Source organism: Montipora capricornis, chromosome 3 (assembly GCF_036669925.1).
Source record: "Montipora capricornis isolate CH-2021 chromosome 3, ASM3666992v2, whole genome shotgun sequence".
Taxonomy (NCBI): Eukaryota; Metazoa; Cnidaria; class Anthozoa; order Scleractinia; family Acroporidae; genus Montipora; species Montipora capricornis.
Window position 1 is genome coordinate 13413591 of NC_090885.1, and position 12500 is coordinate 13426090.

General features: G+C 38.6%; 2 pseudogenes; one reads left to right on the plus strand and one right to left on the minus strand.

Moving 5' to 3' along the window:
- Positions 1-2411: 2411 nt before the first annotated feature.
- On the plus strand, positions 2412-6160 carry LOC138042269 (cystinosin homolog; annotated as a pseudogene).
- A 2173-nt stretch (positions 6161-8333) lies between these two features.
- Positions 8334-12183, minus strand: LOC138041709 (piggyBac transposable element-derived protein 4-like; annotated as a pseudogene).
- Positions 12184-12500: the final 317 nt, after the last annotated feature.

Consider the following 12500-nt stretch of genomic DNA (forward strand, 5'->3'; position numbering starts at 1 on the left):
GGCCAAACAAGATAAAAAATGAAATCAAGTTTTAAAAAACGAATTAGCTATCGCCGTCACGGGGACTTCGCAGAAGTCCCCCATCCAAGTACTAACCTCATTCGCAGAATCTTAACTTCAGCTGACACTTGGACTAGCATCAACGTTTGTGATCTTTGTGTTAAATTCGCTCATATATCTTGTCGTACTTTATTAACACTTGAAAGAAAAATAAAAGCAAACTAACAAAAACCCGGTATCTTGCCGTCATTTTGTCACAGACGCATCCTTTGTTTCGTGAGTTGTCACTACACGTGAAGTAACTTGATCACAGGTGGCCGCTAAAATCGATGTCACTTTCGTTTTTCCGACTTTACTTGTACGACAAAAAGTACGATAGAAAAATTGAACTCTGATTGAACGCAACAAAAATCTCCCGAAATATTTTTCGCTGATGGCCAATTGCTTTATTCTCGATCAACACTTCCAAAAAGTTCCTTCTGCTCTCATTAAAAATTACAGCTACGGTCAAGTACCATTGTGTTACGTACAGTACTTTTTGCCGTGCCGTAAGGGGTAGGCACAGTTTGTCTGTTCTCTCGAGAAGCGATCACCAGGGTTTTTTGGTTTCTTTTTTGATAATTTTTTGTTCAGCTCGAGTGTAGAATCATGACGAACTTAAGTAGTATTTGAGAACTATTTACTACTTGTAGCTTTTGTTGACTTTTGAATCGATGATAAAGAGAGTTTAGGCGATCTCAACGCGGACTGGACTACGGGATTGAAGCTTAATGAAATCAAGATTATGGAATTGTAAAAACAGAACTATGGACTGGACTATAGAACACGAAATTACGGAATTTTAGCTTTTTGAACATTGAGAGAAATAGAGTACAGATTTTGTAAACAGTTTGCAAGGAACTAAACCAGGATTACGGAACCGGACTCCGAATACAGGGCCCGGTTGTTCGAAAGCCGATTACCTTAATCCAGGATTAGCGCACACTTTTGTTTCATGGCTTCAACTTTTTGGTGACAGTTTCCTTTGCTTGTTTTTGTTTTTCAAGATTGACTTCTTCTAATGTAAAGTTTTACCGAATATCAGCCTTGAACAGCATGTGGGAGTAAAGAATAAAACTCGATTTAAAACTCGGTTTTTGAACAACTGGCCCAGGATGCAGAGCCCAGTTGTTCAAAAGCCGATTAACAATAATCCCAGATTAAAAAATAACCAAGGAGTTTATTTCTCTACTCCCAAATGCTGTTCAATGCTGATATTCGGCAAAACTTTACATTAGAAGAAGTCAATCTTCAAAAACAAAAATCAACAAAAGAAACTTTCACCAAAAAGTAGAAAACATGAAAGAAAAATTTACTCTAATCCTGGATTAAGTTAATCGGCTTTCGAACAACCGGGCCCAGGATGATAAGCTGTTGAACTGTGATTTGTATAGAGTTTTTCGGATGATTTAAGGCTGATCTTATAATTTTTAGGATGAACGGAGTTAAGGAAGCAAGTACAACTGTAGGATTTGAATAAATTCTCCTTCCAAAAAATAAATAGATAAAAAATCCCGTATCCTGATAACCTGCTAATTCGCCCTTGTCACACGGCGGCCATATTGTCCCGGGAGACCAAAAAAGCTTTGCTTTACCACGCCAAGCCTCATCCCCATTGTTTCCACTGCGAGGCTTGGCGTGGTAAAACAAAGTTCTTTTGGGTCTCCCGGGACAGTATGGCCGCCGTGTGACAAGGGCGAATAGCGCTTCGTTGTTTGCATTTGCAAATTTAGTAACATTAATACAAACAACTTCAAGTTATATTACAGATTTATCTTTCTGGTAATCTCTCGCCATTTTCCGAACTTTACCTGTACTTGAAGTTTACTGTAACTGGACAATAAACAATTATGGATGAGGTTTTTGTGATTTCCGGAATAATCAAGGTCGAGGTAAGTGCCCGGGGGGGGGGGGGTACTCGATGTATCCCTGGTTGGGGAGGTGCGGCGCGGCCCCTCATACCCTGACCTTGTTTAAGACAAATATCGCTGATTTTCCTACCCATTTTAAGACAGAATTCCGATTTTTGATACCTTGTTTAAGACATTTAACCCAGTTGTTTTATTATAGATTTTTTTGAAGAAAATAACGACAAACGCATTATCGCAGCGATCACAGTTTATTTTCAAACACTTAAAAATGTACAACTGAGTGACATTGCTCTTGGAAATCATGTATTGCGCGCGCAACCTACAGATTATTCACTAATCTGTAGGTTGCGCAGGTTGCCCTGTTTCCCAGAGGTATTACCTGTACGCTTTTAGCCAATGAGAAGACAGATGGTGACTACAATGTGAAATAACACAAAACTGAGATGGCCAATGAAAAAGAGTATAAAAAACCGTGAAAAGGGCTATTGCTCGCCTTCCGGTGTAGAATGATTACGTCACACGTATTTATTCGTGTTGTGGTAAGAAAACCGGTATTTGCCACAGCTCGAATTATCATGCTCGGAAAGACTTTTCTCATTATTTTAGCCGATGTTGTGGGTTGGGGTTACTTCTTTTGCTGGACAGTGTCTTTTTTACCGCAAATCTACGAAAACTGGCGGAGAAAATGCGTTGTCGGGTTCTCGTTCGATATGTTGGGATATTTTCTTCTCAGTTACGTTACATATGTGATTTACAATGTTACTGCGTTCTTCAAACCTGAACTGGTCTTCGAAAAATCTGATGAAGATAATCCTGTTAAACTCACAGACGTAGTGTTCGCTATTGTGGCATTTGTTTGCACAAGTTTTCAGGGTATACAGTGTTTGATGTATGATCGAGGATCACAGGCGATTCATCTCAGCACAGTCCTGGCTTGTGGGGGATGTTTGGTCGCTTTGGCTGCCCTTGTTATTTTGAAGTACTTTGGCGTCGGTTCGTGGTTTTTGGTCCTGCAGTACTGTGGATATGTTAAACTCGTTGTCTCATTCGGAACGGTGAGTTTACGGAAGTGCTTTAAATTGTTAAAATGGTCAACCTATCGAGCGGAACAACTGATGCACTTAGCGAATGAACTTAAAGCAACCCACGTGTTTACGTAAGAAGTACATGTAATGTTGATTTATAAAAAATGGAAAAGGTTATTTCGAATCTTTAATAAGTAAAACTCAGAGTACCACAGGTTTTAATATGATGTAAATAATTTAAAATTAATCAGCCCCAACGGATACAATAACGAACTTAATTAATGGGATTAAATTACAATGTAGATACCTTGTATTTCCTGTTCATAAAGGCGAAGTAGACTTGTTCGGGTGGATTATAATCCCTATTGTTGTAAGGAATGAGCTGAATCCAGTACTGCTTATCTTTTCCTATCTGCTGCAGAACATACTGCATCCACTAACTATGCTGCATCTAAGCTTGGGAAAACAGAGCTCGATAGTTCCGTCACTATTACTATTTTAAAAGCATTTATCCAACAGTCCAAAATACCCAGCAACGTATTTGCATATAGGATTATATGCTTCATTCTTGAAGCAATGTCACTGCAAAAAGACAGTGTATTATGGTGTCTGGGTATTAAAGTCTGAAGTCGCTCCTATTTTTAAAAGTTTCAATATTAGTCTTTAAGGCTGTTTTGGTTGTTATATCGCATTAGCAGTGATATATGTGTGGTGTATAATTTAAGAAAGATGTTAAAAAATATCTCTAGGTTTATTGCTCCAGACACTGTTTTTGGCCTTGTTTCACTACAGTTGGTTGACGAAAATCATGCATCGATAACTTAATCAGTTTATTTTTGAAGAATTTTTTAAATGGAAATTTACCCGACAACTTGTTTGCTTATGAATGCAAGTGCTTATAATATTACATGTCTTGTTTTTTAAGTTATGCTGATACAAGAACACAATATTATTATAGTGGCCGGGTATTCTGCAGTTACTCTTTCAGTTATTTTGGTTGCACTGAGTAGCACATGACAAACTACGATGTTGATTTCATGATTTAAATTGCCTTGTGGCAGTCAAGTAGATTTCAACATGTCAACTGCCTGTGATCTAAGTTGCTGTGCTAAACAAGTCAAAAATGGGATGACATTTTCTGAGAAAATGATCATTATGCCAGGAAGCAAATACACTGAGTGACTTCTGAAGTTTGGTATAGCAGGACAAAAATTGTGTGAGGCATTATAATTAGAACTGTTGTTGCATACAGATGTATCCAGGGAAAAAAATGCCTGTCTTTTTTTTGTTTAAAACCATAATTTTTGGGACAGCGAGGGTGGGGGCAGGGGGCATGGGGCATTTTCTAAAAATATCAGAGAGGGGTCATGAACTCAGTTGATATCGTATTGAAGAGGGACCACGAGAGGTTAGAATAGGCAGCCTTTACTGATGTTAAGGGTTGATAGACACCTTTTAGTGTTGTCTTCACAGGTGTCACAAACATAAGAAAAAGCAAAACATATGAATTAACTTAGTCTATTAACTCAGTAGCATTATACTTGTTCATTAGACAAGTATACTTTGTAAAAGTTAGCATGAAAGACACAACCTTCCAGTCAGGCCATTACGCATGTGCAAATGTTACTTTTGCATACATAATGCTTGCGTCGGTGTAAGGATCAGGCTTTACAGGCTTGGATCAGTCTGTCATATCATTAGTCAGAGGGGGAAATTATTTCAAAATAATTTTCACTACTCATATTGTCATTTTCAGTACTTTCCTCAAGTTTGGCTTAATTTCAAGCGCAAGTCCACTACAGGGTTTCACATAGGTGGAGTGCTTTTGGATTTTGGAGGTGGAATTCTCAGCATTCTACAGATGGATATCTACTGCGTTATTGAACACAGCAACACACAGCTGACAGGAAATGTTCCTAAGATGGCCCTGGGTTTGGTTACTCTCCTGTTTAACATTATTCTTGTTTGGCAACATTATGTTTTCTATCGAGGTAATGAATATACTCCTGATGAAGAAAAGCCCCTGCTAAAGAACCCAAAAGAAGGCAAAATTGTATTCTGTTGATGTAAATGCTGATAAGGGGGATTTTGAGGAGAAAAGTTTGTCACTGTCATTGAGTGACGACACCAGTAGAGCAAGAGAAAACAAGCTGGCAATTAATTCCGATGACTCGCTGGTGTAAGAAGTATGATAAAGACTGAAGTATACAAATCCTCATGAGTGGACGGTCTTAAAAAACAACCACTGTGCAGCTGTGTCTTTTTTTCAATTTTGACTATCACGAAGTTGCAAATGTAGAATCTTAAGAATTTTATATACATGTGTTTGCCTGTTGGAGGTGTCCATGACTGGAGCTACAAGAAAATTCTACTGTAGATCTAGTAGCAAAGTAAGAATAATATATTCTAAATTCATTGAGTAAATAGCTATAAAATGGAAGCCAGGAAAGTTTGTAGGTTAATGCATACATTTGATATTAACTGTCTCTTGAGCATTTTGTTTGTTGGGCAGAACTGAAGTGATACTTAAGTCGTTTATGGTTTTTTTTTTGTTTAATGTTGTCCGCGCAGCTTTTCTTTGACTGATAGATTTTCATAACGCTATATCTGTCGTAATACCGGTGATATAGATACTACAAATGATATTTAGATATAACCAATTATTGTAATTTTAATCCGTACAACATGTTGTAATGGTAATGCCTGGGCTTTGTATTGGGGCCAATCAGTTTTGGTAGGTGACATGAATGATATCGAGGGGGAGAGGGGGGCCAATAAAAATAACCACCTGGATGGAAAGTCAAGGATTTAAAATCACTTTGACATTGAGTAAAAATCTTTATTGTGTAACATAGGTTTCTTTATTTCATCGATATTCAAGTCAAGATGATGAACATTATTTTGTAAACTGGATGCTTGTGAAGTCTATAAGAATTTTCCACAAAAATTTACAACTAATTTATGCAAAAGGTATAAGAATTTATTAAAGTTACCCTTAGAAACAGTTAAGAATATTGCCAATACTAATTTAATGTTCAGTATTAAATTGATGTTACTTGAATAGTTTCTTATGCAACTGGTTTGTAATTTATTATTGAATAAGACTGAATTTGAATTACATGTATTAAATTGAACTGGTTGAAATTGTTGCAGTAGGTTTTTTCAATTGAGATTAATAAATTTAGTCCACAACTTAAAAACAACTCAATAAATCTGGTCTTACTATCTGTATTTTTTGTGATTTGTCCCTCAAAAAATTTGAAATTTCTCGAAGCAGAAAGGTCACACAACATGGAGAAAGTGATCGCGGAACGAAGAATTTAGTGAGGTCGAACACATTTGTTGACTATTGCTACGTCATTACACGTTATATCCAAGATGGCGCTCTCCGAGTCACGAAAGAGGCAACTTTATAGTGCTCTTGTCACATTTTAAAATGGAACTGGACAAAACGGCAATTATTTTCGAATTCCTGGGAAAACGTTTTCGTTATTTGGAGAAACTTTTTCTAGACCGTACTTTCACAGGTCTGTCGATTGCAAAAAAGGGAGTAATAAGATTAAGAATTGCCAGAGATATGGGTAAAATACTTTTTCGCCGGAAGTAGAAGTTCATTTTTGACAGCATATTTAATAGACTATCAAAGCACTTGCTTTTCGCTGGAAACATCAAATAATTGTCTTCGCTTGCAAACGTTTGAGGTATTTGTATTTTATAATCATCATATTTTACTTTTTGTGGCATTAAAATCGCCACAGGAATATCCGAGGTCTGGTACTAGCAATAAAAAAGAAGAGAAAAAAGGAGATCAAAGCGGTCGATCAGAGAAACATACGAGTTTATTTATTTATTTATAACAACTTTATTCGCAAAGAACATCGCAAAAAGGGTGCTGCCAGGGAAGAACTGAATCCTCATATACGGCAACCCCCCAAAAGTGATGCATTGCCAAATAAGACATTCCTCTAACGAAGCATATCGAAGAATAAATTATCGTAGCATCTAAAGAAAAATTATGGGAATTCAAGAGGTACTAAATAAGGCTCTACATATAGCGATAAAGAAATAAGACCAAGGGTATCTGCTACAGTGTTTTTACAACAGGAGGCCGAAAATACTATATAAACGATTCATAAACATCCCGCATTCTGATATCGCCGTCGCCATTTGCTTGCGATGGTTTTTACACACAATTCCCACGTTTGTGCTTTGCTGAAAGCTTTTGCGGTGTGTTTGATGAGATCGATGTGAGCATCCGTTTTCTGTTTAGCATGAAGGCTGATCCGCTCCGGAAAAATGCGTGAAAAATCCGTAGAATAGTAGTCACTATGAAGCTGGAGAAACGCTAGAACTCTTTTCAGACAACAGTAAAAAGGCCAAAAATCACAAACTTTATATTTTTCATTCTCTCTCTCCAGATAATTACACAAGCAAGGAAAACCAAACCTCCAATAACAGAGAAAGGATAAAGCAAGCTACAACCAAAAAAAATTGTGAGCTAACAAATTAATCCAACATCTGCTAACATATTAATTAAAATATAGATTAAAATTTGCATAAATAATCATTACAGCTTTGTTCAGTCAGAGGCCATTCTTTCAATGAGGCTAGCACTTGATGTACCCAAAACAAAATGTTCCATATTATATGGGGAAGATATCCTGAAATTTTGGCTGAAAAAGAATGAAAGTAGAATTTATTATGATATTTTTTGTAGAGGTACCCAAAAAGAGTGAAATTTGATCCTAGGAATATAATTTATTTTTTGCCAAGTGTCCAGAAATTTGTTATGGTGGAGAGCATTACCTCCCATAAAAGATAAGGGAATAGGTTCCCAAAACTACACATTTCAACCAACAATCACCAACCCTGATGAGATGCAGACCTTCAAATTATAAAATCAGAACTCAAATATAATGGCACAAATAAAGACCAGGTGAATAGAAATAAGCAGGGAAAAAATGTTTTACAATGTTCCCTGTTCTAGTAATGACATGTACAGCAAATTTAAATGAGTTACAACCAAGACAGAACATATTACACTTACTTGTAGGACATCGGTTGAAGTGATGCAGTCCTCTAGCACTCCTTGGTCATTAAACTACATGTGCCTTGGGGAAATACCTGGGAAAAAAAAGGGGTGGGGTACCCACCACTCACCCCTATAATCTCTTGAGAGATGTAATATATAGATATAATATATTATCTCTCAAGAGATGATAGACCCCACACTCAAAACAAAAATTCATCAGAATGTAGCAACAACAGACAATGTGTAAGATAAGCACAAAATATAACAATGCTTAGTTAATTTTTTTGGGTTTTCTCTCAATAACACAACTTTACATATAACTGGACTAACATTATATACAATTCAAAGCTACCCCAGGGTTCATACTTACTCGTTGTGAAACTGTCTGGTGTGAAACACCTGATAACAGTTCAGTTCCTTTGTGATGTGCATGTGTAATCCCTGACACTAACGTGCACTGCAGGGGGAGAACACAAATTTGCGATCCCTTCCCTTCCTCAAGCACACCACACACTGTCTTCTCACGTCCAAATAAATTGGACAGTGAGAGATGTAGAATGTAGAATTAAGTGGGGGGTAACCTCTCAAAGGGAGATTACAGATGTTTCTCATAAGTCCCTCCCTGTAGGACGCCAATGAGTATGAAGCCGGTCGTCTACGAGCTTCATTATCAGGGAACTTACGTTGTTGTTCCCTGTAAAGGATGAAACTGTTCACAAGAGCCATATCAATAAGGTGGAAAAATAAGGTTTTTCCACCACCTCATGCACTTCCGCTGTACATTGTGGGTGGCCAGGATCTGATCTGATCGATCCACTGCATTCATGTACTGATTGTACATATGGAAAACCTCAGACTGTTGTACATCTGTGTTACTCCAGGTACCACCGGCCTTTCTTTTCCGGCTCACCTGTGTGGTCTCATTTGCATTGCCAGAGGTAGTAATTATAGACACTACCTTGTTGTCGACCCATTGCAATGCCAACACAGGTGCATCCCTCTCCCAACGCATAGTTCCCTTAGGCTTACCTTTTGCCCATACCTTGCCATTCTTTAGACTTGCTGGGAAATCCCTCCTGCTATCTGTAATAGTACTAGTAACAAGAGTTTCACGATCAAACAAGTGCTTGGCAAGGGTCACAGACGAGTAAAAGTTATCAATAAACAAATGATATCCCTGGTCAAGGTGGTTTGCATTAGGGTCATAACAACATCATAACCGAGGCCATGCTTGCTAACTTCCCGCCCCCCCCCCCCCCCCCTCCCTGCTTACCTATGTAGATATTGAAATCTTGGACATAGGCATTGGAGCTATCGGCTAATACCCATAGCTTTATGCCCCACTTGGTGGGCTTATCCTTGATGTATTGTCGGATGCCTGATCGGTCGGGACTTCACCATACGCTCATCAATGGAGACATAAGGAAAGGAACTATATTTAAGTGTCTAGTCGTTCTAGCGCTGAAGCACTAATTGGGGACACTGTAAATTGAAATCAACAATTAACACAAATCACGTCAAATATTGGATTTTGAGGAGAGGGGAAACCGGAGTACCCGGGCGGAGTACCCGGGGAAAACCTCTCGGTGCAGAGTAGAGAACCAACAAACTTAACCCACACATGACACCCGAGTCGCCGAGTCTGGGAGTCGAACCCGGGCCACATTGGTGGGAGGCGAGTGCTCTCACCACTGCGCCATCCCTGCACCCCACATGTTGCCTTGGCTGGTAAAAGACCCAGCATCTTGTTTTAAAATACTGAACAAGAGCTTCTACCTCATGTAACTTGTTACCAGCAGGCTCGTTGAGGGGGTCCAAGATGTGTAGAAAAGCCATAAGGGCTGAAAACCGCAACCTGGGCATGATTGCTCGAGTCCATAGACCGTGGAACAAAGTAGCCGTGCTCCAATATTTCTTTACCTCCCCCACTAATTTTACTAACCCAAAATAAATCAAAAGAGCTGTGAGCCTATGGATCTCCTCTGATGTTGTTTCCTGCCAGCTTCCATCCGAACGGGTGTAAGTCTTATAACCCCCAGAAGCAATATGGATGTTAGCAAAGGAGTTGGTATGCAAAACAATACTCTCAACCATTTCCCTAGTAAAGAATAGCTGGAAAAAGTCTTAAGGTTTCACCATTCTATTCCTGAGGAGTGGACCCTCAAGGTAAATGCCCGGTGGTCGGGCAGGGGTGATCTGTGGGTGGGGATATTGGGGGGGATTACCTAAATCGGGGTCATCATAGGAGAGGAAAGGCGTCGCAGCACTTGCAGCTGCCGCGGCTAAAGTAGCATGAGCTGCTGGGCCTTTCCCCCGCTTGCCACCTCTTCCTTTCCCTTTTCCTATCTGGGGGAATTGGGAGATGCTGCGTGGGGTACGGCGCGAGGTGCAGTACTGGTTGCTGCACGGGTGGAATAAAATGACCCCACATGAACCGAAGAGGGTCCAGCAACAGAGCTCTGTGCAGGGGTGGCCACTGGAGACAATATCTGACTAATTGAGGCTACCAACTGCCCAGCAGATGTTGCTGAAGTTGGAGGTTGTTGTTGAAGTTGGAGGTGGCAACTGGGTCAGTTACAGCTATAGTTATCGTAGGAGTTGACTGCTCCCCAATGATAACAAATTTCTGCCCTTGTGGTGGGGGAAATGTGGCGACTTAGACTTTTGAATGCCCTACTCTCGAGGAGATTGTTCGCTCAATCGATGGCAAGATGGCGGAGGAGAAGAAGAAGTTATGTTTTAAAATCCATTAGTTTTTGTCTATCAAACAGACCATCCGTCACAAATTTGTACGTATTTGTAGGCATAAGAAACTTTAAAATGCCCCTGTGTATATATTTTTGTTTATAGAGGTCACTGTTAAAGGTCAACAGGTCGTCTTTTGTTAGTGATACAGTAGAAGCGGTATCGCTTTAATACCGCTTTAATCAACTTGGATCGTCTTTCTCAATTGTTCTGTTTTCAAAGGACAACAGTTTTAGAGCTATATCTATCAATAGTCCCTTTGAATAGGCCATTTCCGAGTTCATATCCGCCTCCTCTTCAAAGCGAGTCTAAGTGCAAAGTTTTTGTGATGGTAATTAGTTCGACTTTACATATGAATGAAAACTAATTTTCATAAGAAAAACTTTGCACTTAGACTCTCTTTGAAGAGGAGGCAGACATGAACTCGGAAATGGCCTATTGTGTTAAGGTGTATGTTGTTGTTCTATGATATAGATTTTGAATATTGGGTGCTTGGCTTCGACAAATCCTGGGGAATTTGCAAGAAAAAAATCCCCCACGGGTGGGGAAATACAAGAACTTTGAAATGCACAATTAGCAAAGTCCCCAATGACTTAGCAGGGGAGTAACAGGCAAGAATTTTACCGACACGGAAAAAATAAAAATAATTAAAAAAATGTAAAAAAAACACAGAAATATTACTCATTTTCCAACTGGGATTACCATACTGGCAACCCTGCAGTAATTACAAAAAATATTCCACATAAAGGTCGTTAAAAAGCTTTATTTTTGGTAGTTCATTTGGACGAAAAAATGTCACAAAAACCTTTTCTTGCGTAAAATTTATTGAAACAAACAAAATATCTGCTATTTAAGGCAAAAAGACCCTTCCAATTTTAATTACTTGCGTGCAAACAAGGAACGCAACAGCAATTAAATAAATTTTAGTCTCACAGTTCAGATCAAACCCTTTTCGGACAAACCTTGACCGCAAATAATAAAGCCTTCTTTCAAATAATTCTTCACTGTCACATTTGCATTTTTTTTTAACCTGAAGACTTAAAAATAAAATGTAAATTGCCAGACAACTGAGATGCGACTTTAGTAAACACTGTGATGCATTCAAAGTGTTCGATTCCTTCAATGTTAAAATATAAAAAGAATTGCCAGTTGATTTCAGTGTTGTACATAACATTAAGTTAGGAAAATATTAGAAACAAAGCTCACTTGATATCCAACGGCGAAAAATGCAACTGTTGTCGAAGACCACTACTCGTCGAGTTAAAGTTTCCAAATCTTTATTTTTCACTGCAATCCAATTGACGTTCCATTCTTGATCTCCATGAGGGTGTATTTTGTTTATAGAGCCAATAAAACGCCAATTCGCATTATAATGACTTTCGACGCCATTGCAGGTTAAGTTAAATATCCTACTGTGTCCACCTGATAAAAATCTATGCATTACTGGTACACCCTAAGACTTACCAAACATACGCGAAGAAGACTCTACGCACAAAGACACTACTTAGTAGGGGAGGGACAGGAAAGACTTTTCATGACACGTAAAAAAAAAAAAAGACAAACAAATTAATTAAACGCATTTTCCGACGAGGAATTGCCATACTGGCTACCCAGTAATTACGTTAAAAAATCCAAAAATATTCGTGCCTGTTCAGTTTTCCGTCAAATTTGGGTCCAAGAAATCTAATAAGTACGAAGATCTTTATTTAGCAACGAAAAATTCATAACCAACGTTAAAATGACCAAATTCGTGTAAATAAGTTATGTTTTTGGAAAGCTTATTTTCTT